Here is a 13,022-nt window from a genome sequence, read left to right as displayed (position 1 = left end):
TAGTAAAAGTAAACAATGTGAACTATGTTCTGTTATGCCAGGTAGTCTTGTGAATCTAAGAACATAAGCAGGTCCATAAGCTGGACCAGGCCAATGGCCCATCTAGTCCAGCATCCTGTCGGCCAACCAGGTGCTTATGGAAAACCTGCAAGCAGGATCTGAGCACAATAGCACTTTACCCTCCTATGGTTTCCAGCGAGTAGCATTCAGAAGCATTTCTGCCTCTGACGGCTACTACCTCGTTCTATGCTATGCCATGATAATGCATTTTTGTGGGGCGGGGGAGAATATGCCTCTTCCTTCTACTGTGAATATAGCAAAGTGGCTGACAGATCTTAGGGAATTACTAGTTCATATTAAGGAACCATGAGTATGAATCTCTAATAAAGTGTAGTATAGTGGTTATTGTTCATGCAGGCCACATCCAGGTTCTCTTAGTTTTAACTGATTTTCTAGATCCATTTCAACTGGTGTTTAGGCCCAGTTTTGGCATGGTCACCCTGTATGATGACCTCTGTCAGAAGAGAGACAGCGAGGATTAATCTCCCAGCTGCTGCCTAAGTTGGGATGTGTGTGTCACCACTCTGCAGAGGTTCCAGTCCTACTTGAATGCTTGTTTTCAGAGGTCGGTGCATAGGGAATGTGCTTTGGTCCCATGTATACCTGAAGGAGCATCTCCACCCCCATCGTTCTGCCCGGACACTGAGGTCAAGCGCTGAGGGCCTTCTGGTGGTTCCCTCATTGTGAGAAGTGAGGTTACAGGGAACCAGGCAGAAGGCCTTCTTGGTAGTGGCACCAGCCCTGTGGAACACCCTCCAATCAGATGTCAAAGAAATAAACAACTATCAGACTTTTAGAAGACATCTGAAGGCAGCCCTGAATCATTGTATTTTAATACAATTTTAATAATAATAATAATAATAATAATAATAATAATAATAATAATAATAATTCCTTCTGTGTGAGGTTCCATAGAATTCAGTTTTATCCTCCAAACTGCTCTACATGAAACTGGAGTATGTTGTCACCAGTATGCTGATGACACACAGCTCTGCTTCTCCTTTGCATCTGTAGGTGCAGCAGTGGATGTGCTGGATCAGTGCCTTGTCTTCATAGTGGACTGGATGAGAGCCAGTTAACTGAAGCTTAATCTGAACATGACTGAGGCACTGTTTAGTGGGTGGTTCCCTAGACCAGATGTGGCCTGGCAGGGGCTGATGGGAGCTTGAGTTCAACAATGTCTAGAGGTCTACAGGTTCCCCAACCCTGATTTAAAAGATTTCTTCAGCAAAGCTTCTATGCAGTTTTTTTTTTTGGGGGGGGGGATGCTGCTTTTTTTAAGAAGTAGAAACATTTGTTTTAAAAATTATTACTTCCCCCCCAAAAAAGTAGCAATTCTCGCTCATCGAAAAATTTAATCCCACCAAATGATGATACATGAATTTAAAATCATTTGAATGTAACACAGCCTGCAATATCTCGAGGACTAGGGCGATTTCCAGTTGTAGATTCAGCACGAAATGCAATGAAAAAGCACCATGTGAAAGAGCCACAAGGCATTCTGTTTATCTGAATGCCTCAGAGACACCTCAGATGTTTAGCTAACCCACCAATTGATAAATGGCAGTACATTACTCATTAGCTACTTAGGTTTCATGGTCACACTGGGATCTTGACTTTAGATGACAACGATTTTCTGATTAAGGTTAGCTGAAAACCTGGGCTTACCCCATGATATATTGTGTACAATACAAACATCGGTATTTGTATGGGTGACGTGGTAGCTCAATGTAAAAGATTAGTTATATAAGACTATTGTTGCGTATAATTTCACCATGTTCACCTGCACAGCTACACTTTACAACATAGGTTGTCCTCATATGGAATTAAAATTAAAGTCAAGTTTTAACTACTGTATTTCAAAAAAAGAAAGTTAGAATTATAAATACACTGTGTTGCCAATGCTGAAAGTTATCACAGTGATCAAATTTGATCAAACCACAAACTATGTTTGCTGGGAATGTGCCTCCTGCTGTTTTGGCTACATTGCAGATTGCTGCATACCAACCACTCATTTGCATTTTTCTTTACAATGAATCTGTAGATTTATCTAGCTTTTTAGACTCTCTACGCATTCTTCTCATGTGTACAGTAAATGTGTTCAGGAGAAGCAGGGCAGTGCCTGCTGAACCAAGTCCCAATACTGCTGTACCCCGCAGGCTCCAATCTCATTCTACCTAGAAAGTTATGAAAGGGGTGCACATACAACTGCACATCAACAGGCTCTTCGTGGCCAACCAGAAACATTTTGGAAACCTACATGCCAGACCTGAGCACCAAAGCACTCTCCCTTCTTGTCGTTTCCAGACACTGGTGTTCGGAGGCATACTCCAGAGACACTATGTCTAGTACTTGAATTTCTCAAATCTTCTTTGAATTTGTCTAATCATCCAAGATGGTGGTCATCATTGCCACTCTTTTACTTGTCCTGAATCCTCCTGTTTTCAGCTTCATTAGATGTCCATGAGTTTTAGTGTTATGGGAGAGGGCTATCCACTTTCTCCATGCCACTTCCATCTTGTCACCCCTTGCCTATCTTTCCTCTAAGCTGAAAACTCCCCAAAACTAAAAAATTGTAGGGGAGTTGCTCCATTCCCATGATCATCCTTACTGCCCTTGTCTGAACCTTTCCCATCTCTACAATTTCCTTTTTGAGGTTTGGCGACTAAAATGATACACAGTATTCCAAATGCAGGTCATACTATAGATTTGTATAATGGCATTTCTGGTATAAATGATGTATAAATGCATAAGCTCTGCATTAATGGTAGCTCTTTGCTGGGGAAACTACAGCTCATTGAATATGCTTTAAATGTATAGTGTGGATCACATCAGAGCATGAAATATGAAGTTAAGTGTATGTAACCATGCATTAGCATGTGGTATTTGCATATAACATCCTATATGGGCTACTCTCAGCAGAATTGGACATACAGAAAGCAATATCCAGGCACAAGGCTGAGTTTTTTTGCCTCAACATAACAACATAAAATGTCTTGTTTCTCTAATGCTGCAAAGACATTTAGAATTTGAAACAATAAAAAAGCAAAATAATTCCAGGTGTCTTTTGAATCAAATGCCTCTTCTTCAAGAGTAGCTTTATAAAACAGCCAGCTTTTCTGCTTTTTCCTGGCACAAACAGGTTATTCTCTAGACTATACCACCTACACTAACCACACTCCTTCTGTGGTAAGCTATTTGGACTGGCAGGGATCTGCACTTTTCTTCTGTGGCTTATGCAAGTGATGTATTTAACCAGGACACCTGACATCCAAGAACATCCGGAAGAACCCACAGAGTTTGTAAACTGTGAATATGATTCAGACAAACCTAAGCATTTTCAGGTCCCACTGACCAACTGGAGATTTAAAGCAGTCTTGCTGAAATCAACTGGACTTAAAAGTGCTTGTATTTTTAACATGTAACTTTATTATGCATATTTCTTGCAAGCCATATGTATGGGGTGTTAGGGGAGGGGTAACACCTTTGGTGGGGGACACGTTGTGCTCCTTCTGAGATAGTTTGTCCATCTTTGCTCCCCACCCTGCACTTAGTTCTCACCTGTGGCTCCTAGAAGCTGTCAGCATGCAACAGCAGCCATACCCCAAGAACAGCTGGATAGCCAAAGAGCTTTCAAACCCTCAGTGAGTTAAGGACTTCCCTTGCATGCAATGACAGGCACCAGTGGATTGAGCGTACAATTCCAGTAGTGGACCCAACGGTCAAGAAGGTGGTTTCTGCAAATGCTGTAGAGAGAAGTGAGGGGCAGATGGGGCTCGTCAACCCTTAGAAGGTAGCCAGCCCATCCAGGAGAAGGAAACTCTGGTCCTAAACCTCCACTGCCTTGCGTCTATACTCATCCAGGAGACACGTCGGGAGTAAACATCAAGGACAAAATCAGTACCTGCTGCCTTGTGGGACATCTTCGGCAAAAGAAGAAACTAAGGACTAAACCCTACACAAATCCCTAACACGGTTAGATGTCATTTTGTTCGACTCTTTCTGGGAACTCCTGGAGCCAAAAGTATTGCTCAGCAAGGGCAGCCCAGGACCTCCATACACACTGCCCAGGCCTGCATCTCGGAGAGCTCACTTCAGTGCTGCTAACACAGCAAAAACAACACATGAGGCAGCAGTTATGAGTGACTGGTCTCTGCAGCCGCAGCAGATGCTGTGATTCCCCAGTGGTTTGACTTCACCCCCTGAAGGCACACGCCACTGTTTCTCAAGACAGACAGATGCCAACAGTAACAATATATATCTGGAGACATTTTATGTCCATTTGTTTTTAACTTTTGATTTTATCAGTATTTTAATGAATATTTTATATTGTTTTATGTAAGCGGCTTAGAGGTTTCTGGTCAAGTAAGCAGCATATAAATGATGTTTAAAAAAAACAAAAACAACTTTGGCTCAATCACACATTATATTTTTAGCTTGTGCCAGCATTGTATATGCTAAATATGAAGACAATATGTAGTTTGCATTTCCTTCTTTGTATGAATTAATTATGCATGTGGACATTGAAAATGCCGTCTTTGACCTGACTGATATAAGGTGTGTGTGAGAAAAACTCTCCAGTTCTGGCATCTTAAATGCACCTCATTAGGTGTATTTATACTGTTCAGATTATGTCTTAATTGCCATCCATGAGAATAGTATTGAATCCAGAGGAAGCAAATGCCCTTGCAATCTTGCCATCTGAGGGTTGCAATCCTATGTACATAGTGTCCTGGGATTTCAAAGTAAATATGACTACCCTGTTACACAAGTCTATTTATGCAAATCCCTGTTTGCTGGCCTTAGCGTGCTTTCTCAAAGGCTCTCCTAGATTCAATGGACTTGCATCCGCATCGGGTCCCTTGGATGCACAAAAGCCCTAACCACACACTAGCACATGGCCGCTCCCAAAGAATCTTGGGAACTGTAGTTTTTTAAGCATGCTGGGGCCGATATATCTATGTTCCCAGGCCTCTTTGGGAGAAGCCAAGTAAATGCAGGGTCACCGTTGTGCTTTAGGTCGCATAAAGCCCTAGTGAAGCGCTGCCTTCAGGGATCTGATGTCCAGGTAGTCTAACTGCCAAGGCTGGTGCTTCTATGGCCTGGGATCCGGCTCTGGTTTCTCCCACTAAATTTAGATGATTAGAAGACCCAAAATAGGCCAGTGGCATTTAATCTACACTTTTCTTTTTGTCGGGCTTAATGAGCTGCGCCCCTTTAGACTGCGGGGGGGGGGGGGTTAGGATGTCTAAACAACGATTTATTTACACACATAGTATCAGGATTAAAAACGCAGCATTTTGCCACACCGAGGATGAGCTCATTCCCGGAGTTTAAGAGATTCACTCGGAGGTAAACCCCACGCTTTTTAAAGACGCTTCGTGGCGCTGCGATCCTCGACGCGCTCGTCTGAAAAATTACGTGTAAGGGTTAGATTGGACTGGGTATAGCGGCCTTTAAAAAATAAGAGAGGACTGGAAAAGTTGAATCTGTGTGGGTTATGCTCGATATAAAACTACGTGCTCCAAGGAAACCTTTGCAACTCGCCCTAGACTGGGCTGAGAACTTCAAACTTTGGTGCTAAACACTCTTCCCTGGATCTGCGTCGAGACGGACCTTTCGGCCAAGAAACCTGTCTCGGAGCGAAGCGCCACCGCCTGCTCCCCAGCGATCGTCCGGAGTGAAAGCCTTCAGGATCGCGGCCGACTTTGCCGAAGTTCTGGCGCCTCCGCGCTCGGCCGAGAGAGGCACGCGGCCCGCCGGGATAGGAAGCGAGGAGCGCCCTGGCGCGCTGCCCGCCCCTCCCGCCTCGTGCGCCTGTGCCCGGCTCCCTCGGGCGCGCAGGCTCCGGTGGCCCCCCTCGCTCTCTCCCGCCCTCGCCTGTGCCCCGTCCGGGGTGGACGCGGGAGGGGGGCACCGTGACGCTTCTCCGAAAGCCGCGGAGATTGGAGGCCGCCGTGGGGGCGGTCCTGGTGCCTTTAATCTTCCCCTCCATTGGGGATTATTGGCGAACACTGTAATCTGCCAGTGGTAGGGACGGACGCGCCGGAGCGACAGCCGCGGGATTGCCGAGCGAGCGCTGCAAACCGACAAGTTTGGCCGGCGCGGGACACGACCCGGACTGCAGGACCGGCACGTAAGTCTCACGGAGCGGATCGGGAGGGACGGGGTGGATCCACAAGCCAAGGGTGCCTCACCTTTCTCCCGTTGCTATTTATAAAAGCCGCTATTCGGCGCACCCGGGGGTCGGGTCGGGTGGGCCAGCGCCTCGGCGGTGCGTTTCCAAAGGAACGCTCCAACTTTACGCAGCGGTGCTTTGCGAGCTTCCTCGCCGCTAGTCCCTGGCGGCCCTCGCCAGACCTTCGAGACATCTTTAAATAGGGTTTCATCCTCGCTTTATTTTACTACAACGGCTAATACTTGCGTGGGTTGGGCTTACCGTGTCTTTGACGTACTCGCAGGAGTTCAGCGACGGAAGGAATCTTTCTGGACCGGACTGCTGGCAAATGGTATATCGTTGCAACGAGGAGCAAATCTTGCCATCAGCTCGCTCCTTTCCTCCGCCTTGGTTCAGAATAGGGGTTATAGTCTGTGGGGAGCGGATGTCTGGAAGAGCCCCCGCTGGGTCTTCTCTGGTCTCCTTTGGTGACCTTGTGTTGCTCCTTGCCGTGCCAAACAGTTATTTTTATTTATCTGGGACTTTTAAAAAAAATAATGTTTTAGGTATTCAAATACTGTCTTTCATATGGTATGGCAAGGCAGTACACAATGGAAAAAAGTACACTCTCTCTCTACCAAAACTTTTTCTAGTATTACTTTCAGCTTTTCCACCATCTTTTCTCAGCATCACAGACCTGGGCTAAGAAACACCTAACTTTTCTGAGAAAAAGAGATAGTTGTAACTAGCCTCACACTTAGTTAATAATACTGTTAATATATTTCTGAGGTGTCTAATATATTTTTGAGGTGTTAGTTTACGGTAAAAAATGAAGATGGAAAGAGCCATGCTTTTTTCATCTCTAGCATATGAGATTTGACAACCTGGTACTATGACAATGGAAAGGTCCCAGGATCAGAGAGTAACAGTACTTTGTGTTTTGCATCATCTTGAGACAATTCTGCACCCATACCATTCCTCACACAGGGCATGATCACATCCATCTGCAGCCCAAATCATCAGTGCATCTCTGTTGTGCAGCTTGACCCACAGGCTCCATCTGTTTGCTCCAGTCTCCCTGTCATCTCCAGGTGGTGTGATGCCCTAGGAAGAGAAAAATATCTCAGGGTTCTCAGTTATAAACATTACTACTTAGGCCGCAAACTTTCCAAATTTGTGTTTTCTCTAAGAAATAGAAAACACTTACTCTTGTCCTCTGGGCTCAGAAAGCAGAATGGGCAGTGATGGTTTTGAGTGGGTTTTGCCTCTGGTGCCTCTGTAGGAGCAATGGTGGGGCTTCTCTGCAGTCAGAGGAGGATTGCCATTTTACCTTTTCTGGTAGCCCCTTTAGTACAGTTTTTAGAAGCTGAAGGGGGGAGGCCATAATTTGGCTAAAACTGAAAAGAGTGAGGAGAGAGAATTTCATTAAGGGCCCCCCTACCTCTCTTCCCATTTCATGCTGAAGTGACAAGAATTGGACCAGGTTACCTCCGGAGGTTCCTTCCAGGTGTCGATAAGAGACAGTTCTGGGATATTTTCAGCAACTCTCTCCAGACTGCCCTCGTCTCAGGATCAGAATAATGGTATCAGTCTGCTTTACAGGATTGTTGTACGCAGGGCTTTTTTTCCAGCCAGAACTTGCTGGAACTCAGTTCTGGCACGTCTCAGGTGGGCGCCAATGCCATTATAAGAGAACAAAGGAGAAGAATAGCACTGGTTGTAGGGATTACTGAGGTAATGTATGTGGAGCCTTCAGATATTTGGACTACATCATAAGAATTTTGTGCTTATTCTGTAACTGTATTTGGAGAGAAAATATTAAATTCCAACTATTTTGCATATGGAAAGTTTATGATGTATGTTTTATATGCACACACATTTTCCCTCTCATAAAGCCCACTGTAAAGCTGTTTGAATTGTCCCAAATGGAACAGGACATGCTGATCTCATTACTAAGACTATTTTATTCATATTTGAACATAATTCACTGCTAATGGCAACATCTTGGAAATGCGGAGTACTCAGAGTGGCTGGATTATCCAGGAGGATAAGAACTTGTCTGATGTTTGCTGTGTCCTGTGCATAAAGAAAACCCTCCACTTTTTCCAGCTTTAATTTTTAATTGGGCCGGGGAGTGACATATGTTTCCTAGCTCTGGAAACTGTTGCAGCCTAGATCAAATATCAGGACCTTCTGGTATAGACTTGAGCTGGACCGAGCCATGTGGAACTAGGGTAGTTTGGCATTCCACAGCCCTACGGAGCTTGTGTTTTGTTTGGGAGTATGAAAAGTCTCCGGTTTCAGCTCCTTGTCGTTTGTGGCACAGTTTTACCACTGGCCTGTGAGGCCAAAGCTCTCACTTATGGCTGTAGGCTGTTTGCTGTGCTGTCTGTTTCTAGGAAAGGAGTAGAGAGGCTGGCTTTGGTAAGCAGTGGGACATGCCTATAGGAGAGTATTTATAGAGCTTGGCCTATTAGTGTGTTTTTGTGAATGCAGCAAGCACATTGCATTCTCTGGTGGGCTCCTCACTCCCACTCTCAGCTCATTTCTTCACCCGTGCACCCAGAGTAAAGGCGTATCTAGATCTCTGTATGCAGAGTCAACAATTAACTGCTCTGTGTGGTCAGGGAGGGCAGAGAAGGACCACTAAATTTACATCTGCAACAGCATCACCTCCCAAAGTGACACACGTGGTAGAAAGCAGGCTGTCTTTTCTCTTGCATTCTGAATGGCTATAAACTTTGCTTTTCAAATTCAAATCTGCCATTCTCTCAGCTTTGAGTACACGTCAAAATTGTGGGCTGAGGCTTTGATTTGGAACAAAACTGTGTTTTTAGTAAGTGAGCTGTTGCAAAGCTATGCTGCAAGCAGCTTTATGCTACACAGTGGTACCTCGGGTTACATACGCTTCAGGTTACAGACTCCGCTAACCCAGAAATAGTACCTCTGGTTAAGAACTTTGCTTCAGGGTGAGAACAGAAATCGTGTGGCAGCAGCGCAGCAGCAGCAGTGGGAGGCCCCATTAGCTAAAGTGGTGCTTCAGGTTAAGAACAGTTTCAGGTTAAGATTGGACCTCCGGAATGAATTAAGTACGTAACCAGAGGGACCACTGTACATACGTGTGTGTGTGTGTGTGTGTGTGTGTGTGTGTAGGTTTTCAAGAGGCTTGGGGCAGCTTCTCCTTCTCTTCTGAACCTGGCATACATGTGCCGTTTGCTTTGCTATTTCTTGGTGCGGAGACTGGGACAGCTAAATTATAGCATAGCTGTCAACTTTCAGATTTGAAAATAAGGGATCAGCAGCCTCGAAAATAAGGGATCAGCAGCCTCACCTGTCCTGGGGACACTCTACGGGATATCTAACAATCCGGGATAGCAGTGGGAAGCAGCGGGAAACAGCGATGGAATAAGGGAATTTCCCGCAAAAAAAGGGTTAGTGTGGGGCAGTGGCGTAGCGTGGGGGTGCAGGGGGGGCCGGCCGCACCGGGCGCAACATCTGGGGGTTAGGGTTAGGGGGCGCAAATCCACGGGTTAGGGGACGCAAATCCACGGGTTAGGGGGCGCAAATCCATGGGTTAGGGGGCGCAAATTACTTGCCTTGCCCCGGGTGCTGACAACCCATGCTACGCCACTGGTGTGGGGTTGTCACTTTGTTACTTTCAGGTTCCCTTGTGCCTTTGACAAATGTACAGTTGGCAGAAATTCAGTGTGCACTACTGTTTCTGGTACAGGAGTGAAGTGATAGGGATTCAACTAACCTGTTGAATTTCTGCCTTTCACCCATTTGCTCTGTGTGCACACTATATGTTTAAAGCATACTTAATGCACAAAGAATCTTGGGAGCTAGTTCACCACTTTCAGAGCTGCAATTCCCAGCATGCTTCACAAATGACAGTCACGTGCCTTAATGTGGGGAAGTCATGTGCCTTAGATGTGCTGTAAAGGTATGCCACAGGAGCCCTACCAAATCAAATGGTGGCACTCCAAAATAAAAAGGAATCAAGTTTTTTGTTTAAAGAAGAAGCTCCATCCACTGACCTACACACTTTCTGGACTGAAGAGATCTCTTTACAACTTCTTTCAAAGAACACCAGTAAGCAGCAGTTTTATATTGGCAAAGCAAGCTCCCAGTGCTTCTCCATGCCACAAGCTGATGGTCTGATGATTGCTGTTAGTGGGAAGCCCTGCATTGCTTCTAACATGGGGCCAAGATGCTCTTTATCTTGTCAAGGCTTGCATGGATATTTGTCCACTCTGCACCCAAACAAGGGCAGTGTTTGAAACTCGCATTCTTCTAGGCACATTTTGCGATAGGGAATTTCATTAGCACAAGCACTTTCTAAGCTCTGGGCACAGTACTGCGCCTATGATTTCAGATTAAAACTGCAGAGTGGAAGGAAAGGAGGACCCTTTTCTGTCTCCCCACTTCCAGCTACTCTCTGAAGCAGGCTTCCTCAAACTCAGCCCTCCAGATGTTTTTGGCCTACAACTCCCATGATCCGTAGCTAGCAGGACCAGTGGTCAGGATGATGGGAATTGTAGTCTCAAAACATCTGGAGGGCCGAGTTTAAGGAAGCTGTCTCTGAAGACTAGAGAAAAGACCCTCTTAAGAGTATTAGGGCGGTGGGCAGGGGAAGAACCAGACCGTGTGAAAAATGAACATAATATTTTAGCTGCAGTTCATTCATTTTCAGCTTTGTATTCGTGTTATAAAAAAAAGCACGCCTAGACATCCCGTTATTGGGCCGATAACTTAGGTTTAAGGTGCCATTTAGCTCCTAGCTTTCATATCTCAGTTTCTAACACTGAACAAGGGCACAGTTGTTTGCTGTTGGAAACAATCAAAGGTTCATGTTGGAGGATAGGACGGTTATGGGTAATTTCAAGCGGCTCTTCCTGTGGCTTCTGTCATCTGATCATCTCAAAGAGCCTTGCGTTCATTCATTCCCTCTCACGTCATCCCGTCCGGCAGGCATTGTTTCATATCCCCATTTCACTGGCAGGTACTGTGGTGTGGTGTGACAGGAACAAGCTAGGCAATGGTACAGGCAGGGCAAGGGACCTAGGCATCCTTGCTGCCTTCAATGTTGTATTCTCGTAATCACGAGGAAAAAAATAAAGGCCTTTCTCCACAGTTTAGTTTATGGCATAATAAATGGCACATTTGTTTCTCATTAGTTGCACACAGTCCACATGACACCCCTCAAGGTGACGTATGGCTTAGAGTGAATATGCCACAATATTTTGTACCTGAGAAAATGCAGTGGATCCCTTTCCAGTTAGTGCATTAACTGACGCTGTACTTCATCAAGTATTTTGTGAAGCTGCTTCATTCTATGAACTTTCTCTATGTATAAGGTTAAGTTTTGGAGGTAGTGTGTCTGATGTATAACGACAGCACTGTAGCACTTCCCCAGTATTTACAACTCTAGCAGCAAGCATCACCAACAAGTCCATTCCCTCCTCTCCCATTGTTGAAAGTATGACATAATATTTCGTAAACCCTTTCTGTGTTTTTAGATGTGATGTGCTTCCCCTCTCTAGCACTAGGGTGCATGTGTAGCCAGATTGTTTGAACATGTGTTGCAGCTGGAGGGGGGGATAGAAGCACAACTTTCTCTGATCTATTAAGTATAAGTGAGAATTTAAAAAGAACTTTGACCACCATATGATGACTAAAAAGTCATTGGGATTAATTTTTTCCATACATGTATAACATATTTATATATGTTTTCTTAAACATCAGGAACAAAATTCTGAGGGTACAAGCTGTTCAATCAGTGAAACAGACATCCTATACCTATAACAAACTCAGTTGGTCTCTAAGGTGCTCCTGGAAGGAATTTTTATATTTTGTTCCAACTACGGCAAACCAACATGGCTACTTATCTATAACTAGACTTCCTTGCAGGGAGTGATGGATTATCCTTCCTTTTGAAGTTTGTAAGTGGGGTTTAGATACCCACCTGTTGCAGTAGTGGGTTTCCTGCATTGGCAAGGAGTTGGACTGGATGACCTTTGAGGTCCCTTCCAAACCTGGGATTCTATATTAGGCTGTTAGATACATAAAAATTAAAAATAAAGATGGGTGGGTTGTTGTGGTGGTTTTTTAAAAAATTGTGACTGAGGCTTGCTTTGACTGTTTTGTGAAAAGGCCCCCTTTTTTTTACATAACAAAATTTATGTACTGATTAATTTAAAAACCTCTAGGCAGTTTACATAAAATATTTATAAGAACATACCAGTAAAACCAACAGACATAATAAAGTCTAACGTAATAAAGTTGACAAAATATAAATAAAGCTTACACTTTAAATGCTATACTACTCAATGAACTCCTCTCCTATTCCGCAGCTTAGCCAAGACCAAGGCGCTTGGATATACAGCTTAATGCACTGAAAGTAATTTCACTTTCATCACCTCCAAAGGAATTCAGGACCCAGTTGGCGTTTTACATAGTACTTCAGAGTACCTTCCAAGGGGGCACCTGATCCCAGGATCCTCTGATGCTGTGCCGATGCACCAGGTCCAGAACTAACACCAGTATAATGTAATTGAAGTAGAAATCACAATAGCTAGAGGCAACCTAGTGATATCAGCAAACCCTCCCGTGGTATCATTCGCAACTCCTCCACATTAAGCCTGCCTAGAAGGAACCCGTCAGCACGTGGTAGGAAATGTTCTGGTGGCATGACCCAGTTCAGCCCACACCGCTCCTACATACAAAGCCCAAGCCCGCTGTCAAGGTGAGCCCACAGCACTTCCCTGGCCAGCTGTCCATAGAGGTACGTTAGCAACTGCTGTCT

At 44.9% G+C, this 13,022-nt stretch overlaps 1 protein-coding gene across 3 annotated transcripts in view; it reads left to right on the top strand.

Moving 5' to 3' along the window:
• Positions 1-13,022, top strand: part of SLC38A3 (solute carrier family 38 member 3) — a 162,140-nt gene that overhangs the window by 78,642 nt on the left and 70,476 nt on the right. Inside the window, exon 1 of one of the 3 annotated variants that reach the window (XM_079964432.1) lies at positions 6,056-6,196. The exons of the other annotated variants lie outside the window; for them this stretch is intronic. The gene's annotated coding sequence lies outside the window, so the exon portion shown is untranslated. Of the gene's footprint in view, positions 1-6,055; positions 6,197-13,022 lie in introns of those variants that run through there. 3 annotated transcript variants of the gene reach the window in all.

This window comes from Podarcis cretensis, assembly GCF_951804945.1.
Source record: "Podarcis cretensis genome assembly, chromosome: 2".
NCBI classification, from domain to species: domain Eukaryota; kingdom Metazoa; phylum Chordata; class Lepidosauria; order Squamata; family Lacertidae; genus Podarcis; species Podarcis cretensis.
This window is presented reverse-complemented; position numbering and strand designations above follow the sequence as displayed.